Source organism: Myodes glareolus, chromosome 6 (assembly GCF_982192425.1).
Source record: "Myodes glareolus chromosome 6, mMyoGla1.1, whole genome shotgun sequence".
Lineage (NCBI taxonomy): Eukaryota > Metazoa > Chordata > Mammalia > Rodentia > Cricetidae > Myodes > Myodes glareolus.
This window is the reverse complement of record NC_142031.1, coordinates 49,082,997-49,100,488: the sequence shown is the minus strand read 5'-3', so window position 1 is coordinate 49,100,488 and position 17,492 is coordinate 49,082,997. Positions and strand designations below refer to the sequence as shown.

The following is a 17,492-nucleotide window of genomic DNA, read 5'->3' as shown; positions in this document are numbered from 1 at the left end:
ATCTGAGTTGGTGGTGAGCCTAAATTGTCTCCTTGGTTTAGAATTACCATGGAAACACACATCTGGGTGTGTCTATAATGCTTCCAGAAAGGTTTGGCTGAGAATTGAAGAGTCGCCTGGAATGTGGGTAGCCCCATTCTCTGTTCTGCAGTTCCAAACTGAATGAAAAAGAAGTTTAGGTTAGAACTAAGCTGGAAGCTTCTTTCCAACTGGGTAACCTTCACAGGACTTCAGGTGCTATGTGGTGTGATGAAGAAGAATTGTCAACAGTCCCACTCATCTGTGTACTTGGAGTATGCAATGGTTTGAATGAGAAACGTCTCTTACAGTATTAGCATTTGAACACTTGATCCCCAGTTGTTTGGGGACATTTAGATGGTGCAACCTTGCTGGGAGGAAGCATATCACTGGGGGAAGGCTTTGAGATTTTAAAAGCCTCCCCTGCTTGCAGTTTGTTCTCTGCCTTGTGCTTGTGAGAGGTGTGAGCTCTCAGCTTCCTGCTCCAGCCACCATGTCTGCCACATGCTGCCATGCTTTTCATGCCACTGGGGACTCTAAACCTCTGGAACTAGAAAGTAAAATGTGCTCCCCCCTCCCCATAAATCACCTTGGTCCTGTGCTTTATTACAGCAACTAAGACAGGATGATATTAGTGACTGAGCGTACAAGATGTGTACACTGAAGCAATAATGGCAGGACTGTCACAGGGGTAACCAACTCCTTTCTGACTGGTTTTGAAATCTACTCCACAGGAAGGAATTCAAGTCTGATCCTGTGAACCCATCAAAACGCTGAAGCTATGGAGGTCATAGATACTTAGGGGGCATCTTAGTTGAGATTTCTATTGCTGTGATAAAATACCGTGACCAAAGGCAACTTGGGGAGAGAAGGGCGTATGTCACATTATACCTGTACATAATAGTTCATCACTGAAGGAAGTCATGGCTGGAACCTAGAAGCAGGAACTGAAGCATAAGCCATGAAAGAACACTGCTTACTAGTGTAGGAGCCACCCAAAGAAAGTTCTTTACTTCCAACCATTATCACCCGCCAGAGTAGGACTCAGCCATCCATAAGTTTAATGGAGGCCTGAATCTCAGTAGTTTACCCTGAAACAATACCTGGTTGCAGGAAGGACCACAAACTGAGATTATTTGAACACCATCCAAGAGCAGACCATCCAAAGGAAATGTTTCAACCACTGTAGATAGGACCACCTGCCAGCACACACTCACCAGGACACCCCTAGACAAATGTCAGTCAATCAGGGATCCTGAACCTCAGAAGCCCTTCACCCTCACCTTTACTACTATAAAAACCCAACTCTAACTGAGCTCAGAGCTCTCCATTTATTCCAATATGTTGGACATGCTGAGAGACCGAGTTTGCAAACTTGCATAAAATAAAGGCTCTTTGCTTTTACATATGGGACTTGGTTTCCTTGCTGGTTTTAGGGAGCTTCATGGATGAGGTCATAACAACTAGCTTGATTTTCACGGCTTTTACTGCTTTCTTATACAGTGCAGACAACTGGCCCAGGGTAGCGCTACCCACAGTAGACTTGGCCCTTCTGCATAAATTATTAATCAAAAAATACCCTACAGACTTGCCTTGTATAGGCAATACAGATGACAGCATTTTCTCAACTGAGAGCCCTTCTTCCCAAATGACTCTAGCTTACGTTCAGTTGACATAAAACTAACCAGGACAAGGCATAAGCTACTGTGCCCAACAAATTGCTTTCTAAATCTTTTTTCTTAAGCCTACGTGTTTGGTTTAATCTTAAGAAAAGCTGTTCTGCTGACACAAATAATTCCAATTAGACCAGATTAGACCAAATTAAAATGCCAGCATTTAATAAATGCAGCACTCTAGAGTGGACTGAGATAGCATGGCGGGGAGAGGAGCCCACACACACACACTCTGGAGACCACGTGTCTCTTTTTCCAGCATGAACCTAAATAGCCTGGCGGAGGGGTCAGCACATGGCAGGCTGGACTAAGAAGCCTGTGAAAGAGGCATACCTGTTTGTATTGTAGCAGCAAAAAGCAGCCTTTCACCTCTTCAGCTTCCTGGATGCTTCTTCACCCAGGGAATCGATCGCCTCATCCTGCCAAGCCAAGTAGATTTAATCTCCCCCCCCACACACACACACACAGGAAAATCTTTGGGCCTCTTGTACTCAGCAGCTAATGGCAAGCACTGCTTCTAAGACTGGTGGTCTCAACAGACTAAGGAGAGAATTTGGGGTTGCCTGCGTAGCTAAAAAGCTGTCTCATTTTTGCTCATTTATCCTTCCTAGATCTGTCTAATGACATTTGACAATTTAACGTACTGTTAACTTTTTACTTCATCCACGACAATTAATAAAGTTTCCTGCTAAAATACAGATAGGTATACCTCTTTCACAGGCTTCATAGTCTAGGACTAACAGGTTTCAGGTATGTTTTCAGAGGTTCAGAGTTCCCAATTTCTTTTACCTTTTAACCTAAAGCAATAACCTTCAGATCTATTCCAATTCTCTTACAGGTTCCGGGAAAAAGTTCTGCTACACTAACCCCAACCAGTTTCAAGCTTATTTTACAGATCACTCCTGCTACCCAGGCTGAAACCAACTCACAAAGTGCTCTCCAGATAATGCCAAGTACCTCCAACAGCTCCTGGGACTTCACCATTGGTACCAACACTCCTAGACCAAGGACACCCACCAACTAAAATATGGTTGTATCTGATACACCCGAACCTCACCTCTACAACCAGGGCATTTCCCTGTTCCATTCTTTCTGGCAGTTAATGCATAGACCCAGTAATAACAATATTTTTTTCTCCTTGCCTTCTCAACTCCGTCAAAAAGCAGCTGCCTAAGGACTCCAGGATGACAGCAAACAGGATGCCTCCCAGCCACACCTCTCACTGACCATACTGCACCAACTCCCAGCTCTCTCCTATCCCACATCAACCCACGCCCGCAGGAAGTAGCCAGACTTGAGCCGATGCCCCTATACTCAGGGACTCTGGGATGTTTGGTCAAAAGTAAGACCCCAGCCCTCTAACATTCCTATATCCACAGAGTCTTGAATGCAATATTGAGTTGGAAGTGTCACCCCAGCCCCTGCCCTGGAATTGCCCTAGTCCAAACTCCAATTCCCAGCCTGCCAAGCACTTGGACTCCAACTCCCAGCCTGCCAAGCACTGACCCCGCCCCCAGGGAGGATCAGGACCACTCTCAAAGGCTATTTAGGCTCCTGCCAGAAAAAGAAACACTTGGTCACCAGGGTTTGCGTGGGCTCCTTTCCCCACCATGCTGTCTTAGTCCAGCCGAGATTGCTGCATTTATTAAATGCGGACATTTTAATTTGGTCTATTCTGGTCTAATTGGAGTTGTTTGTGTCCGCGGAGCAGTTTTTCTTAAGAGTAAAAACCAAACACTACAGATTAGTGCTATTCTTTACCCTGGCCAGAGAAGCTTTTTTTTGCAATGGGTTATCGTAGTTGCAAGTGCTCATAGTTGGTCAGAATGATTACGTATGTGACTGCTGAACACTCAGTCACAAATGGAGTATTTATATCACCACCTACAAGGCTCATGGAAGAAGGGGCAGGAAGACTGTAAGAGGCAGATAAAGGTGCGGACTTTATCAGTGGAACACTGTCCTCCAGGTATGACATGGCTACTGCACTCTTGAACAAACAGAAGCTATGATTACCTGCCTAAGGGCCTACACAGGACTGGGCCTGGTAACATCTGTCATGGAGTGGGAGGGATTCACGAGGCCTCACCCCTTCCTGAAGATCTATAGGCAGTTACTGCCTGCTGGGAGAGGGGAGACATATTCTTCAGTGCCAATATAGGTGGAACTATCTTTGAAATTTCCTGCTTCGTGGAAAAGTCTGCCAGATACTATGTGCCTGTGGGCTGAAGATTGGGTGCTCCAATGTTACAGAAGAACTTTGAGTGACTGTCCAGGCACTGAGATGTCTCTGTCAATCCTAGAGTTTTGGAAGTTGCTTGCAATGCACTTCCTGTTCACTTAGGGGTTAATTGCTATGCCTGGAAAAGTTAACAATCTTTTGCCTCCATGCTGTGATCCACCCCATTTCCATCCTGGTGGGTTGGGCTCCTGTGGCCTCCCCTGGGGGTTACCTGTCTCAACTTCTGCCCTAACCTGGTCGAGGTTTGGTTCCATGGCTGCTAAACTGTGGCAGCCATGTTGTGTTGCTGTAGCCAGGGCCTGTTACAGCTCCACCAGGGATGTTTTGGTCGTTCAGATACCATAGGTCATAAATATCTTTTAAAGGGGTCAGATGCTTCATGATGGTGCAGGCGGTTAAAGTTAATTGGCCATATTAGGTTAATTCTGGTTTGAAAATATTGTCCTAGGGCTGGAGAGATGGCTCAGAGGTTAAGAGCACTGCCTGCTCTTCCAAAGGTCCTGAGTTCAATTCCCAGCAACCACATGGTGACTCACAACCATCTGGAATGGGGTCTGGTGCCCTCTTCTGGCCTGCAGGCATACACACAGACAGAATATTGTATACATAATAAATAAATAAATAAATAAATAAATAAATAAATAAATAAATAAATATTGTCCTATTGGAGAGTTTTGTCTATTTTTCGAGAAAACAGTGTCTGCTTGTTTTGTTGAAAAGCTTTGTCTGTGATTTCTGGTGAGCTCGTAAGTTTTGTTGCAGGCATGGACCTGAAACAGAAATGGTTTGGACAGTTTTGCCAACAGCAGCCAGTCACCACCCACTACTACTGTGACTGCATTTGTGGTCAGGGCTCAAAATTTGTTTCTGAACTCAGGTCACTGTGTCTGAGTTAACAGGAGCCCAGGTGTCTTTTTGATAGAGATAACGTTAGAACGGTTTTGTGGTGCTCATTATTGGAAAGCTGGCCCAGGCATATCCCAGTTCTCCTCTGTGCCACTCTGTTCATCTGAGCTTCTGATACACTGACTCGGAGACGAAAACAAAGCAGAGCGGCCCAAATGTTTTTTTATGTGACCATACTGTACTTTAAAATGTATAAGTTTATTTTGTTAAATATGGTTAAAAATTAAAGTAAAACTAGTTAGAAAGTTAAAACTAGTAACACTAGAAATTGATAATTTGAATTTTTTTTTTTGAGGGGATGCAGTGAACTTTATTGATGGTATTCAAGAGAGTAGGGCTCCCTATGCCCCTCCTGCTATCTGGGGGTCTGGGATGGAAACTGTGAGGGATAACTCAGTATCAAGGGTTGAGTTAGGACAGGGACTGCTCAGCAGCCGAGGGCTTCTCTCTTGCTGTGTCCTTGCTGGGGTAGGTGGTCCAGGGCGGGCTTCTTACTCCGTGGAGGCCGTGTAGGCCATGAGGTCCACCACTCTGTTGCTGTAGCCAAACTCATTGTCGTACCAGAAAATGAGCTTTACAAAGTTGTCATCGAGAGCAATGCCAGCCCCAGCATCGAAGGTGGAAGAGTGGGAGTCACTGTTAAAGTCGCAGGAGACAACCTGGTCCTCAGTGTAGCCCAGGATGCCCTTTAGTGGGCCCTCGGATGCCTGCTTCACCACCTTCTTGATGTCGTCATACTTGGCAGCTTTCTCCAGGCGGCATGTCAGATCCACGACGGACACGTTGGGGGTAGGAACACGAAAGGCCATGCCCGTGAGCTTCCCGTTCAGCTCTGGGATGACTTTGCCCACAGCCTTGGCAGCGCCAGTAGATGCAGGGATGATGTTCTGGGCAGCGCCATGGCCATCTCGCCACAGCTTCCCAGAGGGGACGTCCACAGTCTTCTGGGTGGCCGTGATGGCATGGACTGTGGTCATGAGTCCTTCCACGATGCCAAAGTTGTCATGGATGACCTTGGTCAAGGGGGCTAAGCAGTTGGTGGTGCAGGAAGCATTGCTGATAATCTTGAGGGAATTGTCATACTTGTCATGGTTCACACCCATCACAAACATGGGGGCATCCGCATAAGGGGCGGAGATGATGACCCTTTTGGCCCCACCCTTCAAGTGGGCCCCAGCCTTCTCCATGGTGGTGAAGACACCGGTCGATTCCACAACATACTCTGCACCGGCATCACCCCATTTGATGTTGGCGGGATCTCGCTCCTGGAAGATGGTGATGGCCTTCCCGTTGATGACAAGCTTCCCATTCTCAGCCTTAACTGTGCCTTTGAACTTGCCATGGGTGGAGTCATACTGGAACATGTAGACCATGTAGTTGAGGTCGATGAATGGGTCATTGATGGCAACAACGTCCACTTTGCCAGAAGTGAAGGCAGCCCTGGTAACCAGGCGTCCAATACGACCAAATCCGTTCACTCCGACCTTCACCATCGTGTCTCTGGAACGAGGCTGGCACTGCGCGAAAAGAAGCAGCTGAACAGGGAGGAGCAGAGAGCCGATAATTTGAATTTTTAATGGTAATTTTAAAGGAACCATATGACCTGATTCAAATTTGAATTGCCGCCATTTTATATATAAAAATCAAGCTTTGATATGGGTCTAAAACACGGTCTGAGGATATAAATTCTGATAAGCTTTAAGAGTCTCAAAAATGATTTGAGATGTAAATGCAAGTTATAAAAAAATAAATAATTTAAGATACAAAAATGTTTCAGATTGTTTTCCCCTTCTATGATTATAAGTTCAGAGTTTAGCATTTAATAAAGTTCCCATAAGTTGATAGAGCAGTGACTACTTCCTGCTCAGTCACAAGCCAAGATTTTTGATTTATTTTGGTTGCTATCTAAATATAAATGCAAAGGTGCTTCTCATCAGGCCAAAGACATCTCTTTCCAAACTATACTGGCTCTCAGGACAGAAGAAAAATGTACACTTCTAATCCAAGTGTACAGCTTCTGCTACCTGGTGCTTTACAGACACCCATTACCTGCTTTTTCTGCTATGTGGATTTCAGTATATGGTGTAGGAAGTCCTTCTGTCTGTGTTTTGCTTTTATTGGTTAATGAATAAAGTGGTTTCTGTCGGTGGCTTAGCAGAATAGGGCAAGGCGAGAGTTGCAAGCAGATGGAGGAGAGAGTAGACAGAGTCAGTGAAAAGCCATGGAGTCACCTGGGCAGACAGACTCCAGAATTTTGCCCAGTAAGCCACAGTCACATGGCAATACACAGATTAATAGAAATGGGTTCATTTAAGATATGAGTCAGCCAGAAATACGCTTAATCTTTTGGCAAACAGTATTGCAAATAATACAGTTTCTGTGTGATTATTTCAGTTCTGGGCAGCCAGGAACGAACAAGCAGCCTCCAACAACAAGTACAGATTGGTGATATTAATATATCTAAAACTTATATTTCCTTTTGTAAAATAAAATTTCATATAGGCTTCAGAAAAAACCTAGAGCCACTTCTCACAGAACAAAATGATTCTAGATAAGTACAGCCTAAATTTTCCCCACTGTCTATTCCTGAGGATGAGAATTTTCTTTTCCCTAGTCTTAGAACTCCTCCTTTCCTGAAAGCTTCAAATGTATATTTCCATCTAAGTTCATAAACTTTAACTTCTATTCCTAGTTTAAACTTGTCCCCACAGGTTTCCACTTGACTTACAGGCACATTCAAACATCAGCTGCAGACTACAACCTGCTCCAAATGTCTATGAGTCCTGAACTTGCTGAAAGCTGATGTGGGCTGATGTTCCCTGTCTCTTAAGCATAGTGAGCGAACCATATGCTTCTGATAAATGCCCCATTGCCTGAATTTCCTCCCTTATCCTTGACCAGCATTTCAGTCGACTTGGGTCCTGATAACAATGACCCAATGTCAGCTTGAAGTAGTTACAGAAAAGAACACATTGTCCCATGCTCCCTGCCCAAAATAGGTTGAAATGCTAAGACAAGGGGGGAGCTCCCTGGCATGGGGAACAAAAATGGCTACCTATAGTGTCCTGACATATCAAGAAAATGGGACCAAAGTTATCAATTAACGGATTTATTAACTATAATTGTTTTATAATAAGATTCTTTGGTTCTTTATGCAGAGTCACAGAACCAAAGAGGACATTCAGGATTATAATTACAATTTGGTTGTACTCAAAGATCAGAGATACAGGGCCTGGTAGCAGAGGATGGCCATTTTACCTAATGAAACCTGTTAGCTAATGGTTCTTAGGTCCCAATACTATCCCCTTAAACCTCTGGACAAACAGCACCCATGACTAGGTCCTTTCATGGGTACTTGTGAAGGGGGGAATGTAGGACACAGCTATAACAAGCTCAATAAAGGCCTGAGTCTTAGTAGTTTAACCTAAGGCAATACCTGGTTCGAAGAAAGACCACAAACTAAGACCACCCAGGCACCACCCAGGAACGGACCATCCAAAGGAAATTCCTACCACTCTAACCATTGTAGATAGGATCACCTGCCAGCACACACCCATTGTTTTTCACCAGGACACCCACAAATGTCAACCAATAAGGGTTTTGAACCTTAGAAATCCCTCACCCCAATTTCAGCTATTATAAAAAAAAATCCCTGCCCAACTGAGCTTGGGGCTCTCTGATCGTGCCAATACGCTGGACACACAGACAGTCCAAGTTTGAACTTGAATAAGAATAAAGGCTCTCTGCTTTTACATACAGGACTCAGCCTCCTAGTTGGTTTGGGGGAACTATGTGGGCATAACATCTATAACTCCACTTCCAGGGCATCTGACACCCTCTCACAGACATACATGCAAGCAAAACACCAAATGAACATAAAGATAATTTTTTGATGGCATAAAAGTAGAAGGGAGACGAGCTAGGAAGGGAAGAAAGGGGACAGGGGCAATAGCAGGTAACGAAGAGGGATTAGATCCAAATGCATTATATATGTCACAATGAAACCCATCGTTAGGCATGATTGATATGTGTTAATTAAAAACATTGAAAAGAGAAGCAAGATGAGAACCAGCATTTATCACTCTCTCTGCTTTCTGACTTTAGATACAATGTGAAAAACTGTCTTCTCTTACTGCCACCAGGCCTTACTCTCTTATTTTTTCCGAGACCGGGTTTCCATGTGTACCCCTAGTTGTCCTGGAACTCACTCTATAGATCAGGCTGGACTTGAACTCAGAGATCCATCTGCTTCTGCCTCCTGAGTGCTACAATTGAAGACGTGTGCCGCCGCCACCCAGCGAAGGACTGCACTCTTAACTGCGAACCAAATAGCTCTCCCTTCCTGAAGCTGTCTTCATTGGTATTCTGTCACAGCAAGAACAGTAATGAATATACAAACCCGTGTCAAGATGAAATCAGTGCTGTGATAAAATCTGACAGTGTGGCTCCCAGGCTTTGGACCTGACCTGTTTTGCAAGGGGAATGAGAATAATTTTGTGCTTCCATCTAGAAAAGTTCTAGAAAGCGGTAAGTAGAGAGTGTTGGGCCATGACAGTAGGAGTTTGGTCAATAGTGAGCTGAGAGCTATGTGGACAGGGGAGGCTCAGTTCATGAAGTTTCAGCGGGGATCAAAACTCCTTGGGGTCAGTCAGTGGTGGCACACACCTTCGATCCCAGTACTCAGCAGGCCGAGGCAGGGGGATCTCTGAGTTTGAGGCCAGCCTAGTCTACAAAGTAAGTTCCAGGACAGGACAGCCAGAGCTATGCAGAGAAATTTGCTTCAGACAAACGAACAACAAAAAAAAAAAGCCTCTCTTGGGAACTAATCTAGAGGTCATTCATGTTGTGATATGGCAAAGAATCTTACTACAGGGCTGGAGAGATAACTCAGTGTTTAAGAGCACTGATTGCTCTTCCCAGCACCCACACTGACAGTTCAAAACTGTCTATAACATCGGCTCTTGGGGACCCAGTGTCCTCTTCTGGCCTCCACAGATGCCAGTCATGCATGTGGTGCATGGACATGCATGGAGGCAAAGCACATACAATGAAATGGGAAAATAATTTTTTAAAGGATCTGGCTACATTATGCCCAGGTTATGAGAACCTGAGTGAAGCTGAATTCAAAAACAATGGACTATGTATTTGACAGAAGAAACACAAAATAGGCTGACATTCGAGTTATGCCATGCTTACTGTCCACTGCTCCTATCCAGGTATGCAGTGAGAAGGAGCAAGAGGAGAAAGAGAAAGATTGTAAAAGAAGCAGTTTGGAAGAGAAGGAAGCGCGCGAATTTGAAGTTGCAGGCACAAATGCAGAGAAGGCAGCAATAACGTTAAAAGATTAACACCATTCCAAAGAAATCTTACGGGCGTGGGCGGGAGAGACGGCTCAGTGGTTAAGAGCACTGGGTGCTCTTCCAGAGGTCCTGAGTTCAATTCCCAGCAACCACAAGGTGGCTCACAGCCACCTGTAATGAGATCTGGTGCCCTCTTCTGGCCTGCAGGTATACATGGAGGCAGAATGTTTATACATAATAAATAAATCTTTAAGGAAAAAAAGAAATCTCACAGTTGCATTAATTTCACAGGACTGTCTTGGTCCCACAAGATATGTCCTAAAGCAAGGTCACCAGGCCAGTGGGGTGGCTCTTTGGTTAGTCTGATCCCATGTGTGAAGGACAAAACTAGCTCCTCAGTGTTATTCTCTGACCTCCTCATGTGTACCACGACACGTATATACCTACACACCCACCAAGAGTACTAGTAGTAGTAATAGATTAGATATATGTAAATAAATATATTTGTGAGGATGAAGGGAATCCCTACAGCAAAATAGCCACCTAGAGGAGTTTTCCTGAGGTTAACCTCAAAGGCAAACAGAGGTCACAGCAGCTGTGATCCTAGAAAGGTCCGGGCTATATCTCAAACTGGCAGCAACGCTGAGCATCTTCCATCTGGCAATTCTTTTGCAAGCTTGAAAGATGCACAAAGTAAGGGATACTCATCCCAAGAAGAGTGGAGGCTTGCACAAAAATTCCAGAAAACCTCTGAGACTTAGCAATGTGTGTCCAACTAAGATTCCCTGTGTAGAGGACATGAGAGGTAGTTACTAAAAACTGGGAAGATGAAGCCTCAGTTCCAGTGGAAACCAGAAGACGTTGGAAATTGAATGTCCACTGAGGAAAGAGTGGAGAGTCGCGTGAGCTTGAGCAGCCAGCGCTGGAGAGGCAGGACTGCTGGAGCCCAGATGAGGTGACCACAAGCTCCAGGTGCTAGATATGGATGGAGCTGAAGTTTTGTGTTTTCTTGGTGGCTTTTAGTCTTGCTACACTCTCATTTCTCCCCTTTGTGGTGGGAAGATGTATTCTGTGTCATGGTGTATTGGAATATGCTTATTGATTTTATAGGAATGAAAAAGTCTCTCTCCCCATTGAGAGACTGCACACACCTTTAATCCCGCACTTGGAAGGGAAGAGTGGGTAGATCACTGAATTCGAGGCTAGCCTGGTCTACAAAAGAGTTCCAGGACTACATACACAAAGAAATCTTGTCTTGGGGAAAAAATGACTTCCAAAGAAAGAGTAAATGAATTTTACATTGTGGGATAAAAATGTGCCTGGGGCTACGAATGGGGTGTTATGATTCAAAGTGCTATGTACATGGAAGAGACAGCTCAGTGACTAAGAACAATGGCTAGAGGACCTGGGTCTGATTCCCAGCAACCAGGTAGCAGTTCACAGTTGTCTGTGACTCTGATCTCAAGAAGTCTGATAACTTCCTACAGAGAATACACATGGTATACAGTTAGACATGTGGGCAAACCATCCATATTCATCTAACAACTTAGTTAAAAACAAAGCGCTGTGGTGGATGTGTTTAGGGACACTAGTCTGGGGGATGTGAATAAGTGTCCGCTCAGACAGGAAATCAAGGACAGATGTGGCAAAAGCCCAGCCTGGTAAAGCAATAAGCTTGTTGGGATTTCTTACAGAAGTGTGGGTGAGGGGTCAGCTACACAATCGAGGATGACTCAGAGAAAGCTGCATCATCAAAAGCTTGTCCCAACATGGGTGATAGCTCACAGAAGCTGGAACCCAGAAGCTCATTGCAGGTACAACTTGAAGGCAGCCCAATAGATCACAGAGCCACCCCACTATTGTTACAGATTATGTCAACTCGGGAGTGGGAGGAGCTGGGAAATCTGGTCAGTTTCTGGAGCTTTCTGGAACTGTTGAGTTGTTTGCTAAGATATAATTACATCGGTTTTTCCTTTCCCTTTCTTTCTTCCAACCCCTAAATTATACACACACACACACACACACACACACGCACGCATGCACACACACACACAGAGGCACTCACGCACACACACACACGCATGCACACATGCACGCACGCACACACGCACGCGCGCACCTTGCTCTCTCTCAAATTCATAGACTCTGACCTCTTTTTCTTTAACTGATGTGTATATCAGTTAAATATATGCATATATATTCCTATGCGCCTATCAATGGATGTCTGGATGATTAAAAGACATGTTCCATGTAAATACGATGGAGAATTACTCATCCCATAGAAAAGTGTGAGGTCACATTGCGTTCAGGAAAGTGGACAGAACTGGAGATCATCAGGTTTAGTGAAACACAAACATCACATTCCTTCTCCTTTGTGGGAGCTAGGAAGAGAAAGACACGAAATGGAGGGCCATTAGAGAAGAGGAGAATAAGGTGGGGATGGGTAGGAAAAGGTAATAGCAGGGATATGACCCATGTATATTATGAAACTGTCACAGTGAACCCATTATTTGCACAATTAATAGACATTTTAAAAAGAGATACAACTCTTTTTTCTCCTTTCAAATAATCCAGGTACATCCAAACTGCAGCTTAAGGGCCACATAGTGCCCCCAGGACAGTTCTGAGTGTCCCTAACACAAAATCATACACTTATTCAAATCCTTATAAAATTTGGTGGAAGGGGACTGGAAAGATGTCCCAGTGGTTGAGAGCCTGTGCCGCTATGCAGAGAACCGAAGTCTGGTCCCCAAATCAGTTGGTTCCAAATGCCTCCGCACTGTGGAGGGGGTCCATGGCCATACTCACACACGTAGGCAGCTTCTGCACTGAGAAGGGGCCTACTCCCTCTCTCTCCCTCTCTCTCTCTCTCTCTCTCTCTCTCTCTCTCTCTCTCTCTCACACACACACACACACACACACACACATACTCACACATGTAGGCACATGGCTAACATTTTTCCTTTTTTTTCTTTTTTGGTTGCTTGATTATGTATTTCTTAAGTACCAACTTCAAAGGTGATAGCGTCGTTTTAAAATGTCAAAATATTATACACATGAAGCCATCTATGTATTGGTTCTCCAGAGAACCCTACCAATTCAAGGATGAAAGCCTAACTCCTCTCTCCTGGAATCTGGGCAGTCCCCATGACATCTTGGACATTGGTGCTTATGTCACAGATGGTGTACAGTTTCCTTCCAGGCCCATTGGACTGCACAATCTTGGCCCCAATGGACACCATAATAGGAAGCCCCAGCAGCCCCACAGAGAGCCCTTGCCTGAAAAGACCTGAGATGCCCAGCCATTTGTCTACCGTGAGAGTCAGCCATCTTGGCAATGGCTTCTTCCCACTCAGACAATCTGCTCTGGATAATGTTCACTAGGGTATAGCAAGTCAGCTCTGTTGAGCCCTCACCAAAATATGAATTTGTATATTTACAAGTGATTTCCCATACGTACTACTTTTTTAACAAACAGCCAGGGAGGGAGGGAGGAAGGTGGGGGGGGGGGTAACAATTCTCCTTAGCAAATCATTAGTATGGGCAGATTGAAGCATGTGTTGACACCTGCTTTGATGGCAGAATGAGGACATATACACCAGCAGTGACGTTGGGGTCATTTTGTCAAGGGACTCACTGCTATGAATGCCCGTCATGAATTCACTGACCCTCAGCAGGCTGTTGGGAAAGCACTGACCGTCTGACTTGGGATCAGACAGACCAAGGTCAAGGCTGGGCTCTGCCACTCACCAACTATGTGTGGCTTGAACAAGGGATTTACCCTCTAGGATCAAATCCCTCCTTGGCAGTCAGGACACAAGAATATGACTATAGGAGTCAGGGGAGCCAGCCAGTATCATGTCTTGTGAGTCTGAGCTCAGCAGCAGACCCTAATACAAAGATTCCAGGTCAAAGACTTTCCCTGGCAGCAATCCTAAGACGAGGTTTAACTGCCAGGCAGCTCCTTGGGAGGGGATCCCGGGAAACAGCAGAAACATTCCATGGGAAGCGGGGTGGGAAAGGGTGATGGGAGTGAATGGCAGTTTGGAGGAAGTTTGCACTGTGGACAAGCAGTGCTCAGTTCTGGACAGAGAGCAAGAAACACCAACCTCGGAGTCATCCCTGCCGGAGCGAGGACCTGGGGTTGCGCCCAAGGACAGCGTCCATCTGGAGCGTGCCGCCTGCACGAAAAGGGTCAGACTTGGAGACTAGGGCAGAGAGCTGCGACACTGACCCTGAGCACAGCTGTGTGGACTGTCGCAAGCGCAGTGGTGTCTCTCCTGCTTTGCCACCAATACATGCATGCATAATCACATACACACAGAAAACGGGCATACTCACTTACATAATACACAAATGTTCATGTACATAAACATTTGCACAGACCCTGAGATGTGTGCATGCAGTTGCCTAGACACATTCAGGGTCACAGGTACATACAAGTCAATTGGCAGGTGTTCACACATAAACACGGGGATTCTTGGAGGAAGAAGGTCTGGACTGGTGTCACTAACCAGCAGGGGGAGCCTCTTACACACATACGGGAAGAATAGGGTGCCACCTCAAGGTCTGAAAATGATCAGTCACTGAAATTACGGTCGAGATGGAAACGTAATTAATTAAAAAAAATCAATCCCACAGACTGCATACACATAGTCCTGGTGATGGACGCCTGTAATCTCAATACACATGAGAGTAGAGGCAAGAAATCCAGGAGTTCAGAGTCACCCTTAGTGGCTATATAGGTAGTTCCAGGCCACCCTAGGCTACATGAGACTCTGTCTCAAGAAGGAGGAGGGGCATGAAGATGCGGCAGCCTCCTAAACTCTGGTGCTATCCCTCCCTTCCTCCTCTCATTTATTCACCCTCACAGGATTTATGAAATGGTAGGACTCATGGTACCAGGAAAACTGCGCCGCAGAGAGGAGAAATCCGATGCCCACAACCACCTCTAGGAAGCGGTCCTACCAAAGTTAGATACTGGCTCCCAAGACCAAGTGTTTGTGATTGTTTTGTTTTGCCATGTTACTGGAGGGCGACAAGGTTGCACATGACAGAAGTAGAAAGGTATTGGATAATGATACGTGTTTGGAGCCCCTCCATCGTGGCGACGATGTGGGAGCAACAGCACCACCGAAAGTCAGAAAGTCACGTGGCTTAGGTAGAACCTGGGTCGGCCAGTTTAGGAGCTCAACCCGCTAGTACCGCGGACAGTGGACACGGGCCGATGATCCCACAATATACCACCAGGGGTCGCCCCAGGACACACAGCGGCGCTGCCACTGTCTTCAAATTCAATTGAGCGGATCTTCCAGACACCTGCAGACTCTCGTGCGTTGCACAGTGGCTTAGGGACCCAACCAGACAGGAACCCTGAAAGATGCTACAGGAGACGATCTGCGCTGAGATCCCAAGATAAGGATATTTAGTGAGTTGCTTCCCTATAGGGCCTCAGTTTCAGCGTCTATTAAATGAGATAATCAGAAGTCATCAAAACTGTGAAGCTGTGCCTGGATTAAATGAGAGCCTGTGGGAAGACAGCTGAACTGAGTGACGGGAGTTCTTCCATCTGGAGTTCAAGGCTGACTTGGCCCAGGTGGAAACCCCGTCTCAAGGAAACAAGGACTATATATGCTTGTCCACCCCTGCCAAGCCTTAGGAGAGTGCATAGGAAGAACTAGGTCTCACCCAAATCTCATTCGGACAGTAACTGTGGAGTGCTCCAAGGCTTCATGCACCTGTGTGTGTGTGCATTACAGTACACTCACATGCACACACAAATGTAAGGGCACACACATGGTCTTCATCGGGATGGGAGGTGATGTTTCTTGTAATGCAGAGATCAAACTCAAGAGCTCAAACACACATTAGATCAAGTGTAGTGCTCTGCTAAACGAGCTCCAGTCCCGCCCCAACCCTCTCAGTTCCGTCCTTACTTTTATTTTTTTCAGATACACTCTCTCTATAGTCCTGGCTGTCCTGTATCTCCCTGTATAGACCAAGCTGGCTTCACAGTCACAGAGATCCACCTGCCTCTGCCTCTGGAGTGCTAGGATGAAAGATATGTGCCTCCAAGCCCTGCTTCCTAAGTCTTGAAATGTTATCTAAATACATAGACTTCTAAAATGTATGTCCCAGCCTTGAATCCACATTCAAGCTCAAGGACTATTCGACAGGGGTATAGCTCAGTGGTAGCGTGTTTGCCTCAGTGGTAGCGTGTTCGCCTAGCACACACAAGGCCCTAGATTTGATTCCCACACTGCACACATCTAAAGGCCTGTTTCACACCTCAAAAACTGACACCCTGATCTCACCAAGACATCGCCTTTGTTCTGCACCCCCTATGTCAGTCAGCCTGTGGCAGGTCCACTTCGCCAAGAGATTGAGCCCAAACCTAGAGCCTCCCCCGCTTCTACTGAACCCCACATAGGCAAACCTGCCAGAACTTCCTTCATGGAATGGCTGCTCCTCCTAAGAATCCTGTCACCCTGATCCCCTCTATAGCACCATGTTGATTCAGTCATCATCAGGACCAACACAGTCATCTCCACTTGACCGGTCCCCTTTGCTTCTCGAAGTGTCCATTTAACATAGCAGCTGACAAATCGTGTCCCACCTCTGTTCAGGCCCCTCTGTGTTTCCCCGTTTCTTCTCACAAGAGAAAGTATCCTCCAGACAGTATCCTCCAGCGTGCTTAGTGAACGAGCTGGTTTCTTTACTTATCTATTATTATTCATCATCTTGCCCTCTAAATGTCACATATGCCAAGGCCCAACATGTGCATGGCTCTCAACAGATGCCCATTAATACTGGATGAATTGATATTATCAATATCATCCCTGCCCCCAACTTTAATATTCTGCATAACCTTAAGTCAGGTGTGGGTGCCTCCCTTACTTCCTCTCTCCTTTTAGTTCCACAGTTAGCTAACTACCCCGATCCAGAGCCAGCCTGTTTGGGCCTAATTTCTATCTTTCCCCAGACCCTAACTCACAGTATAACTCCTTCATACTAAGCCTGATCTAACCATGTCCTTCCTTTCCCTGCTCACACCCGCCATGGCTCCCTGCTGCTGTCTGCTCCCTGGCCACTATCCTTCCTCCATTCTGCTCCCACCACCCAGACGCAAACAGCTCTGCTTGCTTGGTGTGAGTTTTTAAAGTTCTTCATGGTCTTCCCCAGCCCAGGCCTTTGCCCACACTCTTCCTCTGTCTGTGACTCTTTCCTCCTGACCAGCTTCCAATCTTGAGCATCAAAGTTCCCCTGGCCCTCCACTCCCCACACCTCTGTCATATCCACCCAGAACCAGGGGTCTCATGTTTGAAACATCTGTCATAGGTTTCAAGTAAATCA

At 45.8% G+C, this 17,492-nt stretch overlaps 1 pseudogene; it reads right to left on the bottom strand.

Annotated features, from left to right (window-relative positions):
* Window positions 1-5,169: 5,169 nt before the first annotated feature.
* Window positions 5,170-6,371, bottom strand: LOC125404150 (glyceraldehyde-3-phosphate dehydrogenase pseudogene; annotated as a pseudogene).
* Window positions 6,372-17,492: the final 11,121 nt, after the last annotated feature.